At 36.4% G+C, this 21,436-nt stretch overlaps 1 long non-coding RNA gene across 1 annotated transcript in view; it reads right to left on the reverse strand.

Moving 5' to 3' along the window:
- Nucleotides 1-21,436, reverse strand: part of LOC143250219 (uncharacterized) — a 224,063-nt gene that overhangs the window by 25,535 nt on the left and 177,092 nt on the right. The window contains exons 2-3 of the long non-coding RNA XR_013028087.1: nucleotides 14,356-14,520; nucleotides 13,632-13,694 (exon numbers count right to left, since the gene is read on the reverse strand). This is a non-coding gene — a long non-coding RNA (uncharacterized LOC143250219). The remainder of the gene's footprint in view (nucleotides 1-13,631; nucleotides 13,695-14,355; nucleotides 14,521-21,436) is intronic.

The following is a 21,436-nucleotide window of genomic DNA, read 5'->3' on the forward strand; positions in this document are numbered from 1 at the left end:
ACCTGGTGGTATTCTTCAAAACGTCTAGTCAAAAAATGACCAAAAAAGAAAAACAAAAAACGTGATATATTTCAAATTTTATAATACGTTTTTTACCTGCGTTTATACTTCGTTAGTTTAATAACAACGTTTTCAATTTCTAATAAAATTCTAAGCTATAAATGACGATAGAAATATTAATCAAGAATATTAATTTTTGGGACCATTTTTTTATTACTCATTCTTAGAAAGTTAACTAACATACAATAAATGTTTATAGTTCCGGAAATGACCCCTGGAACTCAAGTGTAAGCCTAAAGACTTATAACACAAAGCTTGGTTTGGATACCCGTGATGGGCACAAATCATTGTGTAACTTTGTGCTTAACAACGAACATCCAAACATTATCTGTTTGGCAAACCGCCCAACACGGCCAGGTGATTAGGGTGCTCTACCGGTAATCTGAGGGTTGTGGGTTCGAATTCCCGTCACACCAAACATGCTTGCCGTTTCAGCTGCGGGAGCGTTATAATGTTACGGTCAATCCCACTATTCGTTGGTATAAAGGAGCAGCCCAAGAGTAAGTGGTGATGACTAACTGCCTTCCCTCTAGTCTTACACTGCTAAATTAGGGTCGGCTAGTGCAAATAGCCGTCGTGTAGCTTTGCGAGAAATTTAAAACAAACCAATTTATTTGGCGTACCGCATTTTTAATAAAAATAATTCTCTGAACAGCTAGTAAATATGAGAAGATTTAATGGGTTATATATTATTTCAACTTTTGAATTTCATAGAACATTAAGTAATTATTATACCCTTTTCGAGATGTTTTTTTATTTACAGAAAATAAGTAATTGGCGTGTGTAACATCACACATGCTATTACTGTTAAACGTTCGAAGTTCCTTAAGAGACGGGTTTCACACCTTTCCTTCAAGTTCATTCCTCCTTTTTCAAATGATTAACAAAATCGAATTTTGACACTTGTGGCGTTGTTTCTGTGGATTATTTGAAGTACATGGTTAGAGGATTATTTGAAGTTCATGGTTAGTGGATTATTTGAAGTACATGGTTAGTGGATTAATTGAAGTACATGGTTAGTGGATTATTCGAAGTACATGGTTAATGGGTTATTTGAAGTACATGGTTAGTGGATTATTTGAAGTATATCGTTAGTGGATTATTTGAAGTACATGGTTAGTGGATTGATTTGAAGTTCATGGTTAGTGGATTATTTGAAGTTCGTGGTTGGTGGATTGATTTGATACCACTGATTTAGTTTCTATTCGTAAAGCACGTTATACAAGAGTGACAACCAACTGTCGGACACTTTCATGAGTCGTGTTTCTGCATCCAGTTATCAAAATTAATTTATTCACAGTATAAAATTGAATATTTTATCCATTTTCAGTTGTGTGAGGTGATAACAACTGTATTTGAAAAATAGGAAAGAACACTTTCCCTGGGATTTTGTTATTTATACTTGTTTGGCATTTCTCTCATCAAAAGGTGTTTCACTTTGTTGTAGGTGGTCGAAGGTAACAAATGAAATGTAGTTCAGTCTGAATTTCAAACAAAGCTACACGAGAGATACCTGAGTTAGCCAGCCCTATCTAGTAATGAGCTACACGAGGGATACCTGGGTTAGCCACCCCTATTTAGTAATGAGCTACACGAGGGATACCTGAGTTAGCCAGCCCTATTTAGTAATGAGCTACACGAGGGATACCTGAGTTAGCCAACCCTATTTAGTAATGAGCTACACGAGGGATACCTGAGTTAGCCAACCCTATTTAGTAATGAGCTACACGAGGGATACCTGAGTCAGCCAGCCCTATTTAGTAATGAGCTACACGAGGGATACCTGAGTTAGCCAGCCCTATCTAGTAATGAGCTACACGAGGGATACCTGAGTTAGCCAGCCCTATTTAGTAATGAGCTATACGAGGGATACCTGAGTTAGCCAACCCTATTTAGTAATGAGCTACACAAGGGATACCTGAGTTAGCCAGCCCTATTTAGTAATGAGCTACACAAGGGATACCTGAGTTAGCCAGCCCTATTTAGTAATGAAAGACTAGAGGGAAATTTGATAGTCAACACCACTCACCGCCAACCTTTAGGCTACTATTTTGCCAACGGACAGTGGGACTGACCACATTATAAAGCCACGACGGCTGAAAGGACGATTACACTCGGTGACGGCAATTTGAATCCGTGAGCCTAACCTCCACATCATACTAAGGCAATGAATAAAAAGATGGTAAGTTCGCCTGAAAGACACCTTTTAAGCATTGTTAAGTTTGCCACGAAAGACATCGCAGTGCCTTATTCAGAAGTACTTCAATGTTACTTTTTATGTCATGACGTCATCATAAAGCACAATTCGCTACTACGTGGTCAAATAAATCCACTTCCACCACACAAATCAGGGATAAATTAGAACAGGTGAATAAAAAAACGATGAAATGCGAAGCTTAACCAATTATAATTCTGATGTAACAGGCACGTGCACGAAAAATGTCTACTTAAATGGTGATTCACCCAGAAGAGACACAAGATAAAATATTATAAATATTTTTAGTTTCTTCTTTAGGAATCCACTGAAAATATTAATCAAGGTGTAAGTTTGTGAGATTTTAATTACAATCTTCACAAGCAAAGAAAAATAAATAAAAATATTATAAGAAAACTGTAATGTTCCTCGAATCAGGTTGAATAAGTTTAAGTTCACCATTAGTAGTAGCTATGAGCGAAAATGATAACCAGACTTGTTAGAATAAGAGAAGTTGAAATTAAAAACATAATTCTTATCACCTGTACAAGTGAACTGACAGAGTTGATAACAAAAATAATCCAGAAGAAAAATGTTGTGTTGTCGTTTAGTTGTTCAAAAATTAAGAAAACATCATCTCATCTCATGAAAATTATTGTATTGAAATTGTCCAAAGAAGATAAATTCATTGTGCGAAATAGAAGATGTCTTTCAAAGTGGATTTATTCGTTGTTTGTTTGTGTTAGAATAGCGCCACATTGGGCTATTTGCTGTGTACAAAGTGGGGAACAGGACGCTGGTCTTTAATTTTTTAAAGACCATCAATTTACCGTTTTCTCTCTGAGATATATCATCCAAAGCGTCAAAATAAAACCGTCCTCAAATGTGTGTGCGAAACGTGGAATGCACCATTCAACATTTACTGATAGAATATATCCAACATTTTAGTGCTCCTACAACATGAAATCAGACTTTTTTAACCAGCCAGACTCTCTTCTGTATCCCAGTGTAAATTTATTTGTAAAAAACATTCACGGTTTCATTTCAGCTTTCAGCTAATGACGTCAAAATAACAACGCTGCCGTTCACTTAGGCTCAATGTGGCTTCTCACTTCATGTGACAACTGAGGACCCCATTCAGAGCCTCAAGTGCAGATCAGTTAAACGTACCAGACAAAAAATGTAGATGTGCCGACCATGAAATCCGAGACCTCGGCTGTTAGACTCAGTGATACAAAAGTCGTCAAACTGGAACAACAGATGATACAAAAACAGAGATCAGAACTTGATTGTTCTGTTCATTCACGAAGTGGAAGAAAGTTTATTGTATTTTAGAACAAACTGTGAAGATGAAACAGTTTAACAAAATTAGATTACGAGTTCGTAACTTCTACGTACAAAACACTATATACCTCTATTTCTAAAATCAAGATACTAAGCACAAAACTACACGAAAAGCTATTTGTGCTCTGCCCACCACGGGTACGGGAACCCGGCTTCTAGCAATATAAATCTGTAGACATACCGCTGTGTCACTGGGGGGTCAAATAATCAAGTATGTTAATTCATGCGTTTGGTAGTTTCATTTTTGTTTTATTTGTTTGTTTTGAATTTCGCGCAAAGCTACACGAGGGCTATCTGCGCTAACCGACCCTAATTTAGCAGTGTAAGACTAGAGGGAAGGCAGCTAGTCATCAACAAACACCGCCAACACTTGCGCTACTGTTTTACCAACAAATAGTGGGGTTCACAGTCACATTATAATGCTCTCACGGTTGAAAGGACGAGCATGTTTGGTGTAACGGAGATTCAAACCCGCGACCAGATTACGAGTCGAGTACCTTAACCACCTGGCCATGCCGGGCCTTCTTTTTTGTCTTTCATTCACCCCAGTCAACATGTTTATATATAATTTTAATAATACTTAATACTGAAGCACCGAGTTACAGTTTCTAAATTATTCAGCAAATTATTAAAATAATAGAAATAAATAGATATTACGTATTAGTAACGTGAAACATATTTTCTTCAAGTGCCTATTGTTTTATAAATAATAACCGTAATTTGGATCTGTGCCCTTGGGAATCGTCAGGAAGAGTTGTGCTGTTCAACGACATTCTGGGAAACTATTCGCCCTCTATAGCCTCTCCCCCAGTGGCACAGCAGCACATTTGAGGACTTACAATGCTAGAATCCGGGTTTCGATACCCGTCGTAGGCAGAGACCAGATAGACCACAGTGCATCATTGGACTTAATTAAAAACAAATGTCCTTTCAAATGACCTTCACACTGTGCGGCATCCTTTGATTTCCACCCCCGAATGATCCTCAAACGGCGGGTAGTTTAGGCCCATGTTCGCAGAATTAAGTAAACATAAAAAGTACAATTTTTTATGCAAGTCTGTCTTCCATAATACAGAACAAAATGCGTATTTTACTTATTCCGAAGATATATATACTGTTATATTTCATTCTGTAGGACCTTTAACCTAAAAACTGGCCGCAGAAGCTAAGTCACTGTAACGTTAACCGATGTTTATCATTGAAAAAAAAATCATATCTAAACCCGCGGGTTCAATGAGAAAGAAAATAACCATATTTAGAGAAACTGATTTACCCTGACTGAAATTAAAGACTTATTTAGGGTCAGTTACCGTTCAAACAACTTTATTAAGGACACTTGGTTATGCTGAGTCGAGTTAAAAATTTCTTTCTTAAAGATACAATTAGAAAACATTCCTGAATATAAAAAGTTCAGTTGAGAAAGTTCACAAATCCAAGTACTACTTAACATTCGAACAACATATCGAAATATCTTACGGTTAAAGACAGTGAAGTTAACGGCTGTTTCAATGATGATGTTCAGTTTAAGATTTATTTCGTAGATATTTCTGGGGTTTTAACCTTCTATTGTACATTGTAATGCATCATACAAGTAACGATTCTGTCTCTGTTGTTCGATACACGTACAAATGTTTCTTCTTTAGTTTAGTTTGTTTGTTTGTTTTTCTCATAACAAAGCCACATCGGGTTATCTATTGAGTCCACTGACAGGAATCGAGCCCCTGGTTTTAGCATTATAAATCCGTAGACTTACCACTCTACCAGCGAAGGATCTTTAGTTTGGTACTCTTACCTTCAGACAAAAATCTATAAAAATGGTTTGTTTTTGAATTTCGCGCACAGCTACACGAGGGCTATCTGCGCTAGCCGTCCCTAATTTTACAATGTAAGACTAGAGGGAAGGCAGTTAGTCATCACCACCCACCGCCAACTCTAGTGCTACTCTTTTTACCAACGAATAGTGGGATTGACCGTAACATTATAACGCCCCCACGGCTGAAAGGGCGAACATGTTTGGTGCGACCGGGATTCGACCCCACGACCCTCGGATTACGAGTCGAACGCATATGCTATGATAAAGATCTAGAAAGGCAGGAGATGTTGTTTTGAATTAAGCACAAAGCTACACAATGGGCTATCTGTGCTCTGCCCATCACGGGTATCGAAACCCGATTTTTAGCGTTGTAAGTCCGCAGGCATACCGCTAAGCACGAAAGGAGAAGGTTTTAAGATCGTTCATTCTATTAATTTAGTTATTACTACTGACTTAGTTCGGGTTTATTGATTTATTTCTAACTATCGATTAATTTCAGGTTTATCAATTTAAAATACTTTCAAACATTGGAACCACAGTTATCAGTAGCTGACTTGCAACTGTGAACATTTAAATAACTTTTATACATTGAAATAATCCAGGCCTTGTTCGTTAACAACACCATCTAGTGGTGTACTACCGTGACACATTAAATATTTTCTCTGACTTGGAGCTAACATTACAAATGAGTTCTACACCAAAGTGTAGCTACAGAGCGTGGTTTAGCAGCCCTCTGGCGACGGTTTTGAACAAACAGTTGCTTACTACTGTGATTTAAGTAGCCATTTCAACAATTTCTAATCTAAGAAAGTTATATAGATAAATCAGGCTAAAGAGTGATAAATTATCTAATATCATGTAGTGTCCTCATGAAGAGCACGTGATATCATATACTAATAATTAATGTGATTATAAAGTTGGGTATCTTTTCAGAATTGTTTTGAATTTCGCGTAAAGCTACTCGAGGACTATCTGTGCCAGTCATCCCTAATTTAGCAGTGTAAGACTAGAGGGAAGGCAGCTAGTTATCACCACCCACCGCCAACTCTTGGCCTACTCTTCTACCAACGAATAGTGGGACTGACCGTAACATTTTAACGCTCCCGCAGCTGAAACGGTAAGCATGTTTAGTGTGACAAGGATTCGAACCCGCGATCCTCGTATTACGAGTCGAGTACTTTAACCACCTGGCCATGTTGAGCCAGATGTTGAGTTACCAAACTAAAAAACTGTGTGCGAAATGTTCAGGAACAATCAAATAACAATAAGAAGTTATGCTTTTACCAAAATTATAATTTACTGTTCGTTAACTCTAATTACAGACACTCCAAAAAGGTTTTGTTAAAAAATCCAAAAATCATGATTAGTGGAATTCTCACGATGTTCGAAATGGAAAAACTCATCATCCTAGTTTGACCTCAGTCAGTCAGATGAGAAACCCATTAACTTAGTTTGACCTAAGTCAGTCAGTTGAGAAACCCATCATGCTAGTTTGACCTCAGTCAGTCAGTTGAGAAACCCATCAACTTAGTTTGACCTCAGTCAGTGAGTTGAGAAACCCATCATCCTAGTTTGACCTCAGTCAGTCAGTTGAGAAACCCATCATCCTAATTTGACCTCAGTCAGTCAGTTGAGAAACTCATCATCCTAGTTTGACCTCAGTCAGTAAGATGAGAAACCCATCATTCTAGTTTGACCTCAGTCAGTCAGTTGAGTGACCCATCATCCTAGTTTGAACTCTGTCAGTCAGTTGAGAAACCCATCATCCTAGTTTGACCTCTGTCAGTCAGTTGAGAAACCCATCATCCTCGTTTGACCTCAGTCAGTCAGTTCCTATTTTTGATATATCTCAGTCCGGCCATTGTCATCTTAATTCTCACTTACATATTATAATTTGCTATAACTTCGTATATTTCTTGCTCTTCTGACCCCTGTCCTTCTATCTTTACTTGATTGACTAATGTGGTGACTGTCTTTAAAGTTTCACTTTCTGACAAACTTTTTATGAAAAATGCAATATTTTTTACCTCTGACCCCTGTCCTTCTATCTTTACTCGACTAGTGTGGTAACAGTCTTTGAAGATCTACTTTCTAGCATAAACCTCTTATAATAAGTAAAATAGTCTGACATCTGACCTTTTGTATTTGCTATCACTGAAAAGTTCATTTGTATAGATTTATTTACCCATATTTCTTTCATGTTGAATTGTCGTGAAAACTAAGAGGAAGTAAGCCATTGTTCAATCAAAAAACAGTGTACACTTCTAACAAATCTGAATAGGGCTCTTCCATGTTCGTATTTTAATATATACACACGCGCTCCATATGGTTGTTTTTACCAAGTGAACTATACTAGTTTTGTTGTAACACTACAAAATGTCCAAATACCACAATATATTCAGCGATTCTTAGTTTGTAGATAAAAAGTGAGAACTCACAACAGCAGAAACGTTTTCGTCTACGAAATTTTTTCTCAATATTTCGCGGGACAAATGTACAGGAAAAACTGTTTGTTTGTTTTGAATTTCGCGCAAAGCTACACGAGGGCTATCTGCGCTAGCCGTCCCTAATTTAGTAGTGTAAGACTAGAGGAAAGGCGGCTAGTCAATTACCACCCACCGCCAACTTTTGGGCTACTCATTTACCAATGAATAGTGGAATTTACCGAACATTATAACGCCTCCACGGCTGAAAGGGCGAGCATGTTTGGTGCGACAGGAATTCAAATCAGCGAACCTCAGATTACAAGTCGAAATTCTAAATTCTTCTTCCTGGGTATGCATATGTACACTTTGTTTTGAACTTCCTGTGTATTCATATGTACACTTTGTTTTGAACTTCCTGGGTATGCATATGTACACTTTGTTTTAAACTTCCTGTGTATGCATATGTACACTTTGTTTTGAACTTCCTGGGTATGCATATGTACACTTTGTTTTGAACTACCAGGTTAAATGTAGCCATTATTTTGTAATCCTGTCACAGAGGTTCACGTTTGTAAAACTCTCCTAAATAAAACAAAGACTTTCATGGTTTCAACACCAGAACAAAATAACCTGATGTTGGTAAAACTGGTAATAAAGAAGTAATGCCAAAACCTTATTTTATATTCAAGACCACACCTCGACCCCACCCGGCAACTTGTTTTTGCCGTGTGAGGTTTTACTGGAAGGTAAGGAAGTTCCAGGTGTAAGTGGACACGTGACCTTGTTAATGCTTAATGGATAGATATGTACTACGTTTACTGAAGCTCTAATCTTAGATCATACGGTGTACTGAAGTTATTTAACCGAATCGACATGTTACCAGAGGCTCAACTCCACAGTGTACAAGAAGGTTTTGGCATATTACCAGTTTTATCAACATCAGGTTATTTTGTTCTGGTGTTGAAACTATGAAAGTCTTTGTTTTATTTAGGAGAGTTTTACAAACGTGAACCTCTGTGACAGGATTACAAAATAATGGCTACATTTAACCTGGTAGTTCAAAACAAAGTGTACATATGCATACCCAGGAAGTTCAAAACAAAGTGTACATACACAGGAAGTAGAATGTAGAATTTCATATTGATGTTTTTAATCTAATTAATTTTCAATATCATCTTTCTAATGAAAATAAGGTTGTTTTCTTTGTCTTAAGTGTTAAAACCAGTAAAACAAATATTTGTAACGTTCATATGAAATCCATTTCTCTCAATACTACCACGGTCCGAGGGTCGCGGGTTCAAATCCACGTCACACCAAACACGCTCGCCGTTTCAGCCGTGAGGGCGTTATGATGTTGCGGTTAATCCCAATATTCGTTAATAAAGGAGTAGCCCAAGAGTTGGCGGTGGGTGGTGATGATTAGCTGCCTTATGGACGGCTAGTGCAGATAGTCCTCGTGTAGCTTTGGGCTACAAACAAACAACACTGCTGCATTGTAATTAAACAAGAATTAATCTCTGAAAGTGTTGAACAACTGAATTTCACATCCTTTAGTTTTTAATCAAACGAATTCTTGTAAATTGTAACAACAGAACGAGTCAGATTTTATCCTCTTGACATATTCCGAAGACAGTTTGAATGGGTAATGAAGAACCAAGCTAAAACTAAACTGTACGGTTTTAAAGTGTTTTCTCTCCATCTGGCGGCAAATCAACACACTACGAAACAAACTTGAAAGTTTGCATACAAGTTCTATTTTATCGTTGGCGCTATTCTTATTGCGACAATATTAACAATATGTCACGTTCCTCCCAAACGTAGATAACAATTTTATGTCGTTGTTTGTTATTAATCACATAACTACACAAAGGGCTATCTTTGTTCTGCCCACCAGGAGTATTGAAACCCAGTTTCTAATATTATGGGTCCGCAGACGTATCACTGTGCCACTAGCGCTATACTGGATATTTCTTTTATTCTAAAAGTCGATAATACTATACTAGGTGTCGCTTTCGTTCTTAAGGTTGATAATACCATACCGGCTGTCGTTTTCTTCACATAAATAGATAACACTAAACTGGATGTAAATTGCATTCCAAATTACATAACACAATACTGAATGTCGATTTCATCTCAAACGTCAATAATTTGAAGGTAAGAATGGGAGCACAAAAATGGTAAGTAAATAAGGTAGGAAGGGGTAGGTTAACATTACAATATTCAGTGTGCTTTGTGGTTTGTTTCTCATATGATGCAACTTCAAAGTGGGTGTGGCCATCTTCCAACCATTCTTATCTTGTGTACTGTTTTTTTTGTAATTTGGTGTGGGTGTGTGGGTGTTTTTTATAGCAGATCCACATCGGGCTATCTGTTAGCCCACCGAAGGGAATCGAACCTCTGATTTTAGCGTTGTAAATCCGTAGACTTACCGCTGTACTAGTGTGGGACTTGTAATTTGGTAATTGTTCAAGCTACATGGAAGATATATGTATATAACGAAATATTTCTGTTGTAAACTGTTTCAACAACCAAATTCAAATACATACATGTAAAAAAACTATATGACCATAAGAAAATCCATAACATCATAAGAGAGATGTTTGATGTCGAAACTGAAACAGGAAGCCCCAAAAGCTATACTTTGTTTGTGGGAGACATTATAACTGTCTTACTAGTGTAGGGTGGGTTAAAAAAATAGTATTAAAACTGTTGATTTTGGAAATTTTTAAATTTGTTGAGTATTTAGAAAGAATTATCTGCTGATTAAACTCAATTCCAGTCTATAACTGAATCAAAGTTAAAAGTGAAAATCAATGTAGAAATTATCAGAATAATGTTCACACCCACTCTGAGGATGTACCACGTCAGGAACCACCAAGATGTTGGCCACACCCACTCTGAGGATGCACCACGTCAGGAACCACCAAGATGTTGCCACACCCACTCTGAGGATGCACCACGTCAGGAACCACCAAGATGTGGCCACACTCACTCTGAGGATGCACCACGTCAGGAACCACCAAGATGTGGCCACACTCACTCTGAGGATGCACCACGTCAGGAATCACCAAGATGTTGGCCACACCCACTCTGAGGATGCACCACGTCAGGAACCACCAAGATGTTGGCCACACCCACTCTGAGGATGTACCACGTCAGGAACCACCAAGATGTTGGCCACACCCACTCTGAGGATGTACCACGTCAGGAACCACCAAGATGTTGGCCACACCCACTCTGAGGATGTACCACGTCAGGAACCACCAAGATGTTGGCCACACCCACTCTGAGGATGCACCACGTCAGGAACCACCAAGATGTTGGCCACACCCACTCTGAGGATGCACCACATCAGGAACCACCAAGATGTTGGCCACACCCACTCTGAGGATGTACCACGTCAGGAACCACCAAGATGTTGGCCACACCTACTCTGAGGATGTACCACGTCAGGAACCACCAAGATGTTGGCCACACCCACTCTGAGGATGTACCACGTCAGGAACCACCAAGATGTTGGCCACACCCACTCTGAGGATGCACCACGTCAGGAACCACCAAGATGTTGGCCACACCCACTCTGAGGATGCACCACATCAGGAACCACCAAGATGTTGGCCACACCCACTCTGAGGATGCACCACGTCAGGAACCACCAAGATGTTGGCCACACCCACTCTGAGGATGTACCACGTCAGGAACCACCAAGATGTTGGCCACACCAACTCTGAGGATGCACCACATCAGGAACCACCAAGATGTTGAAATGTTATCCCACTCATCATTACTTCTTTTTTTTACTTTTAGCAAATGACAGTCTTTTCTTAAGCTGGATTGATGGCTATGTCTTGGTTCGCATATTGACCATTAATGTTTCTCACCTGACCTTTATTATTGCAGTAATACTCTGTTGGGGCAAAGTTATCAACACAAAGTTTTCATTTTCTCTCGTTTTGTTTCCTTGAAAGGTATATATTAAAAATCACACTATTTCAACTACAACCTCAGATGTCAATATGTCGTACTTAGTTTGAAAACAAGTAAAGTATACAACTTATCCTTTCAGTCCCGAGGACTCGAGCAAAGTCTTGTTGGGTATTGTCAATGATGGCGTTCGTCCTCACGTCTCAGGAACAAACTGCTATAGTGGAACTACTTTGTCCAGCACATAAACCTCGAGTGAGATACACACAACTGAAAACTTAGCTTTAAACGATTAGATCTTCGCTAGAACTTAGCTCTAAAGAATCTACGAAGTCATAGCTGAAGATGACTGTCACCTATGTCCCCTAATTCTACAGGGTGTTCAGAAAGTTAGTGATATGTCGTATTCTATGTATTCTGGAGTCCATGTTGTCTTCAAATTATACATGATGTTCGGAAAGTCACTGTGCAATTGTGTAGTCATATGTCTATTCAGTCTATTTCAAGCCAGCAACTAATAGCGGTGTTTAGAAACAAAATAAGAAGGATCTAGGCCTGTATTGATGCCAACGGGGGTCATTTTCAACATTGTTTATAATTGTCATTCATATTTACCTCCTGTATTTTATATTGAAACATGTCTGTTCATAAATACATAAGTGCACAGTGACTTTTCGAACACCCTGTACTATTTCCACTATTAAGTATGAAAAGAGTTGGTGCATCAACACCATCAATTCCCTTTACAATCAATAACGCCCCCTTAACTCCTCTTTCTTCAAGAGAAAACAATTTGAGAGATTTCAGCCTCTCGTATGACAAGACCTCCATCCCAGGCACCATTCTAATAACCTTTCTCTGAACTCCTTCCAACAATTCAATGTATTTTCTGAGGTAAAAAGCACAAGACAGAACACAGCACTACAAATTGTTGTTGTTTTGTTGATTTGAATTAAACACAAAGCTACACAATGGGCTATCTGTGCTCTGCCAACCACGGGTATCGAAACCCGGTTTTTAGTGTCCACAGACATACCGCTGAGCCACTGGGGGGCAGCACTACAAATGTGGTATAACCAGTGACCTACAAAATGAAATTAAAAACATTTTTAGACTTCAATATTTTTGTAAATATGACCTAAATTTCTATTCGCTGCACCACTAACAACAGCACAATGTCTGGATGGCTCTTCATAGTTATTGATCGACTATTACACCAATATTTCTTTCCTTCATGACACTATTAAGGCTATTCTTTTCCAAATTATAATTGTAATTTCAATTATGATAACACACGTGTATTACATTACATTTATTACAATTAAAAACCATCTTCCATTTATTTGCCAACTTATTAAATGATGTAAATTCTTTTGTAAATCAGCAGCGCCCTCTTCACAGCCAACAACATCAAAGGTCTAATATAATCAGCAAATTTAAATAATTTAAACACTCTTTCATCTACGTAACTGACGTATGTCCTGAGACTGAGTCATGAAGTACCCCACATGTGACATTAATCCAGTTTAACTGACCTCCATTTATAACAACCTTTTGCTTTCTTACATCCATCCATTCAGTAACAGTTTATTTACATCTTTTATGTTCCGCCTTGTCAAATAATTTCTAAAAATCCAGATACATCAAATCTACACCTTTACCCTCATCTACATTAACAATAACATTTACAAAGAATGTTAAAATATTTGTAAGGATTCTCCCTTAGTGAAACCATGTTGAATATCCAATAAAATTCTGAAGTTTCTTAAGTGACTTTACAAAATGTTTTTAATAGACTTTACAAAATGTTTCCCACAACTGATGTAAGACTAATGGGTTTAAAATCACTGGGACAATTATTATCACCTACCTTGATAAGAGGAGTTACATCAGCTACCTTCCAATTCTTTGGTACGTGACATCTATTCAAGGACTAACAAAAAACAGTAGTAAGTGGCTCACATGTGAAATATTTTATATTTTACAAAATCCTTGGGGATATATTATCTGGTCAAGGTAATTTATTGTCTTTTAAACTTCTCAGTTGTTTTCCTAATTAATGCAGTCATCTTGTTCTAAATTATATTCATCTGTGAAATACATCTTACATATTCATTAGTAAAAACTGAAGAAAAAACTCAGAGATCTCATAATTATCATATTGTCCTTTCTTTACCACAGAGATCTCATAATTATCATATTGTCCTTTCTTTACCACAGAGATCTCATGATTATCATGTTGTCCTTTCTTTACCACATTTTAACATTTTGTGTATTTTAAATCTATTCAAAGAAATCCTTACTATTAATTTTTATGTTTCAACCAATGTTTTCACACACAACCTTTCAGATATCCTGACTTCCTATTTCGCCACACTTGATCTTTCATAATATTTTAAATTCCTACCATGCCAGTCGATTTAAATATTTATACCTCACACAAACTAAACCGTACATTTATTTGTCTCTAACTTAACCTTTTTGTATTCTAATTTTGGTTTCAAGCATTCACTTCTCAAACCTTCCCGAAACTCAGCTAGTTCTAGTTTAGGTAAAAAGTAAATTTAAACAAAAACAAACAAAACATTACCCACCCTCAACGTCAGGAATAGAGTTGGTTTGCTACCTCTTCTCAGACGTCCAATACAACCAATCTGGTTGTGACACCGTGAAAGATTCGAGAGCAGCTGAAATAGGTTTGGAAGATGGGATTTATTTCCTTGTTTTCCTCCCAGTGACTCAGCGGTAAGCTTGAGGGTCTAAAAAGTTAAACATGGGGTCTCAATTTATGAGTGAAAGCAAAGGAAAATATATTACAATATTTCAACTGCACTACATGTGTCACAGCGTTAACTGCAGTGGACACAGTGCAGATAGCCCATTGTGAATAGCGCTGGTAAGGTAACAAAACAAACAAATCACTTCGAATACTTTAAACCCCGGGGGTTAGAATATTCACCTCATCCGTTTACTCTTTCAGTTAGAATAGTTGTAGAATAGAACAGAATTAACATTTTTATTAACCCTCACTTGATAAACCAGATAAAACACGAGGCATGCAAGATGTACAGACATACCTTGATATATTATATTAAGTGGTATTTTTTTAACATTATCTGATACGATGTTTTAGACCGAGGGTTTCTGTGGGTTTCTTTTCTTTCTTTTTTTTCTTTTTCGTTGTTCGTAACAGGTTTGGTTTGAATTTCGCGCAAAGCTACACGAGGACTATCTGCACTAGCCGATGCTAATTTAACAGTGTAAGATTAGAGGGAAGGTAGCTAGCTAGTCATAACCGCCGACCACCAACTCTTAGACAACTCTTTTACCAACGAATAGTAGGATTGACTATAACGTTATAACGCCCCCACGGCTGAAAGAGCGAGCATGTTTGGTGTGACGGGGATTTGAACCCGTGACCCTCAGATTACGAGCTGAGCACCCTAATCACCTGGCCATGATGGGCGGTGGTCGTAACAGATAAATGAAAGTTGGCTCGGTAAGATCAGGTGGTTAAGGCACTCGACTCGTAATCTTAGGTTCCGGGTTCGAATTTCCATCACTCCAAACATGCTCGCCCTTTCAGCCGTGGGGGCATTATAATGTTAAGTCAATCTCACTATTCGTTGATAAAAGAGTAGCTCAAGAGTTGGCGGTGGATGGTGATGAGTAGCTGCCTTCCCTCTAGTGTTGCACTGCTAAATTAGAGACGGATAGCGCAGATAGCCCTCGAGTAGCTTTGCGCGAAATTCAAAACAAATTAAATAACAAAACTTACGGAAATGTTTTATTTCAGTATATCAGAAACAAACTATTTTATAACATCATTGTTATTAAACATTGCGTGAAAAGGCCTAAGTAGCCGAGCTGTTAAAGATTTACAGTACGTGTTATTACTGTCAATAATATAAGATAACATATTTAGTTATAACCAGTCTTGGCCTGGTGGTTAGGGTATTCGATTCGCAATCTGCTTATCGCAGTTTCGAGTCCCTTCAGCCACAGAGCTGTTGTAATATCACGCTCAACCGTAGAATTAATTTGTAAAAGAAAAGCACAAGAGTTGACGGTAGGTGGCGATGGATATGTGCTTTTCTCGTAGTCTCTCGTTTCAAAACTACGGACGGCTAGCATAAATACAGATAGCCCTCGAAAAGCTTTGCGCGAAATTAAAAACACAAAGCTTAAAAAGTAGATTTACCCTAAACACACAAACAAAATACAATCAATACAAAACTCACTAATAGCCACAGCGTACAAAGACCCTAGTAGTACATTGTGAAAATTTATACACAAATATACAAACCATAGCCGATAGACTTGCATAATTATCTAAATTACTTTGACAAAAATTGGCAAAAAAAATCTACTATATAAAGTTGGTCGCTACAACATACTTGACGAAAGTAGACCTAAATACCTCTCTCCTGTTAATATTTTTAGAAACTACAAATATAATAAGGCCACCTACTACTAGACAATAAAATCCACACGAGTTTTGGACTATTATGATAGTGTTTAAAAAAAGGTTTTTATATGTAAAGTTGTTTTGTGTTGGTCTATAACTAGTGAAATGTGTTGTCTGTATATTTAACTTCGCTTAAGTGAAAGGCGTTTCATTACCAAATATTAGTGAAATTATACGCAACACATGAATCCTAATGAGGATACCTACACGGACATTTGCCGTGAAAGAGGTCAGAGCAAGTGTGATTTACTCCAACCCTCATATTGTATCACCATAAATATTCAACAGGGAGTTAATGAACATTACAAACAGAAGGAAGAGGTTAAGAAAGAACCAGACACACTCTGATCTATAAAACACCAACCAAGAAGAAAATTCACTCACATACTGTTTATTAACCATTGCTGTTTTCTCTAGGCCGTGTTGTATTAACTTAATGGTATTGCTTGTCTAATATAGTAGTAGGCTAAGTAACTGGAAGTGTGTTAGCAATAAATAACCTTCTATTTGACGACTGTAAATTATACAAAATATTATGATTGTATAAGCCTCACTTCTGGTCACATCTCCTTCTATAGGCTCATGTTTTATTAATATAGACCCTCTAGCATTTGGTTTCATGATCATACTGCCTGAAGATTCGATTTACGAGATGTTGTGAGTGAACAGTTTATGGGCCTGTCACTGAATGTTGTAAACACAGGGATCTGTTATAATAAATAAAGAGGACAATAAATAACTATATCGAATATCGAGGTATGAAACATAATTGATATAATAACGTAAAGAACTACTCGGGCCTAATGTTAGAAATGTGTGGTGAATGTAATCACAGAGTTTGGGTATGAATTATTTATATGTAATATTAAATTAACACATGAGTGTTACGTACGGTTTGTAGTGTTTTTATACATCTACACAGGCATCCAGACTGGTAACAGTGTTCACACATACACAAACAGACTGGTAACACTATTCACACATACACAAACAGACTGGTAACACTGTTCACATATACACAAACAGACTGGTAACACTGTTCACATATACACAAACAGACTGGTAACACTGTTCACACATACACAAACAGACTGGTAACAGTGTTCACATATACACAAACAGACTGGTAACACTGTTCACACACATCCAGACTGGTAAAATTGTTCACACATATCCAGACAGACTGGTAACATTGTTCACTCACACCTCTAAACTGGTAACAGTGTTCACACATCTAGACTAGTAACATTGTTCACACAAATCCAGACTGGTAACATTGTTCACACATATCCAGACAGACTGGTAACATTGTTCACTCACACATCTAAATTGGTAACAGTGTTCACACATCTAGACTAGTAACATTGTTCAAACAAATCCAGACTGGTAAAATTGTTCACACATATCCAGACAGACTGGTAACATTGTTCACACAAATCCAGACTGGTAAAATTGTTCACATAAATCCAGACTGGTAAAATTGTTCACACATATCCAGACAGACTGGTAACATTGTTCACTCACACACCTAGACTGGTAACATTGTTCACACATCTAGACTAGTAACATTGTTCACACAAATCCAGACTGGTAACATTGTTCACACATATCCGGACTGGTAACATTGTTCACACAAATCCAGACTGATAACATTGTTCACACATATCCAGACAGACTGGTAACATTGTTCACTCACACATCTAAACTGGTAGCAGTGTTCACACATCTAGACTAGTAACATTGTTCACACAAATCCAGACTGGTAACATTGTTCACACATATACAGACAGACTGGTAACATTGTTCACACAAATCCAGACAGACTGGTATCATTGTTCACTCACATATCTAGACTGGTAACATTGTTCACACAAATCCAGACAGACTGGTATCATTGTTCACTCACATATCTAGACTGGTAACATTGTTCACACATCTAGACTAGTAACATTGTTCACACAAATCCAGACTGGTAACATTGTTCACACATATCGAGACAGACTGGTAACATTATTCACTCACACATCTAAACTGGTAACATTATTCACTCACACATCTAAACTGGTAACAGTGTTCACACATCTAAATTAGTAACATTGTTCACACAACTCCAGACTGGTAACAGTGTTCACACATCTAGACTAGTAACATTGTTCACACAAATCCAGACTTGTAACATTGTTCACACATATACAGACAGACTGGTAACATTGTTCACACAAATCCAGACTGGTAACATTGTTCACACATATCCAGACACACTGGTAACATTGTTCACACATATCCAGACAGACTGGTAACATTGTTCACTCACACATCTAGACTGGTAACATTGTTCACACAAATCCAGACTGGTAACATTGTTCACACATATCCAGACAGACTGGTAACATTGTTCACTCACACAAACAGTTCTTGTCTTTTCTTTCCATACACACTATGTATACAGTTTATAAAACAAACAGTTCTTGTCTTTTCTTCCATACACACTATGTATACAGTTTATAAAACAAACAGTTCTTGTCTTTTCTTTCCATACACACTATGTATACAGTTTATAAAACAAACAGTTCTTGTCTTTTCTTTCCATACACACTATGTATACAGTTTATAAAACAAACAGTTCTTGTCTTTTCTCTCCATACACACTATGTATACAGTTTATAAAACAAACAGTTCTTGTCTTTTCTTTCCATACACACTATGTATACAGTTTATAAAACAAACAGTTCTTGTCTTTTCTTTCCATACACACTATGTATACAGTTTATAAAACAAACAGTTCTTGTCTTTTCTTTCCATACACACTATGTATACAGTTTATAAAACAAACAGTTCTTGTCTTTTCTTTCCATACACACTATGTATACAGTTTATAAAACAAACAGTTCTTGTCTTTTCTTTCCATACACACTATGTATACAGTTTATAAAACAAACAGTTCTTGTCTTTTTCTTTCCATACACACACTATGTATACAGTTTATAAAACAAACAGTTCTTGTCTTTTCTTTCCATACACACTATGTATACAGTTTATAAAACAAACAGTTCTTGTCTTTTCTTTACAATCACACTATGTAAACAGTTTATAAAACAAACATATTTTGTTTTTTCTTTCCATACACACTATGTATACAGTTTATAAAACAAACAGTTCTTGTCTTTTCTTTCCATACACACTATGTATACAGTTTATAAAACAAACAGTTCTTGTCTTTTCTTTCCATACACACTATGTATACAGTTTATAAAACAAACAGTTCTTGTCTTTTCTTTCCATACACACTATGTATACAGTTTATAAAACAAACAGTTCTTGTCTTTTTTTTCCATACACACTATGTATACAGTTTATAAAACAAACAGTTCTTGTCTTTTCTTTCCATACACACTATGTATACAGTTTATAAAACAAACAGTTCTTGTCTTTTCTTTCCATACACACTATGTATACAGTTTATAAAACAAACAGTTCTTGTCTTTTCTTTCCATACACACTATGTATACAGTTTATAAAACAAACAGTTCTTGTCTTTTCTTTCCATACACACTATGTATACAGTTTATAAAACAAACAGTTCTTGTCTTTTCTTTCCATACACACCATGTATACAGTTTATAAAACAAACAGTTCTTGTCTTTTCTTTCCATACACACCATGTATACAGTTTATAAAACAAACAGTTCTTGTCTTTTCTTTCCATACACACTATGTATACAGTTTATAAAACAAACAGTTCTTGTCTTTTCTTTCCATACACACTATGTATACAGTTTATAAAACAAACAATTCTTGTCTTTTTTTTTCCATACACACTATGTATACAGTTTATAAAACAAACAGTTCTTGTCTTTTCTTTCCATACACACTATGTATACAGTTTATAAAACAAACAGTTCTTGTCTTTTCTTTCCATACACACTATGTATACAGTTTATAAAACAAACAGTTCTTGTCTTTTCTTTCCATACACACTATGTATACAGTTTATAAAACAAACAGTTCTTGTCTTTTTTTCCATACACACTATGTATACAGTTTATAAAACAAACAGTTCTTGTCTTTTCTTTCCATACACACTATGTATACAGTTTATAAAACAAACAGTTCTTGTCTTTTCTTTCCATACACACTATGTATACAGTTTATAAAACAAACAGTTCTTGTCTTTTCTTTCCATACACACTATGTATACAGTTTATAAAACAAACAGTTCTTGTCTTTTCTTTCCATACACACTATGTATACAGTTTATAAAACAAACAGTTCTTGTCTTTTCTTTCCATACACACTATGTATACAGTTTATAAAACAAACAGTTCTTGTCTTTTTTCTTTCCATACACACTATGTATACAGTTTATAAAACAAACAGTTCTTGTCTTTTCTTCCATACACACTATGTATACAGTTTATAAAACAAACAGTTCTGTGTCTTTTCTTCCCATACACACTATGTATACAGTTTATAAAACAAACAGTTCTTGTCTTTTCTTCCATACACACTATGTATACAGTTTATAAAACAAACAGTTCTTGTCTTTTCTTTCCATACACACTATGTATACAGTTTATAAAACAAACAGTTCTTGTCTTTTCTTTCCATACACACTATGTATACAGTTTATAAAACAAACAGTTCTTGTCTTTTTCTTTCCATACACACTATGTATACAGTTTATAAAACAAACAGTTCTTGTCTTTTCTTTCCATACACACTATGTATACAGTTTATAAAACAAACAGTTCTTGTCTTTTCTTCCATACACACTATGTATACAGTTTATAAAACAAACAGTTCTTGTCTTTTCTTTCCATACACACTATGTATACAGTTTATAAAACAAACAGTTCTTGTCTTTTTCTTTCCATACACACTATGTATACAGTTTATAAAACAAACAGTTCTTGTCTTTTCTTTCCATACACACTATGTATACAGTTTATAAAACAAACAGTTCTTGTCTTTTCTTTCCATACACACTATGTATACAGTTTATAAAACAAACAGTTCTTGTCTTTTCTTCCATACACACTATGTGTATACAGTTTATAAAACAAACAGTTCTTGTCTTTTCTTTCCATACACACTATGTATACAGTTTATAAAACAAACAGTTCTTGTCTTTTTTCTTTCCATACACACTATGTATACAGTTTATAAAACAAACAGTTCTTGTCTTTTCTTTCCATACACACTATGTA

The sequence above is a fragment of the Tachypleus tridentatus genome, chromosome 5, assembly GCF_004210375.1.
Source record: "Tachypleus tridentatus isolate NWPU-2018 chromosome 5, ASM421037v1, whole genome shotgun sequence".
NCBI lineage: Eukaryota > Metazoa > Arthropoda > Merostomata > Xiphosura > Limulidae > Tachypleus > Tachypleus tridentatus.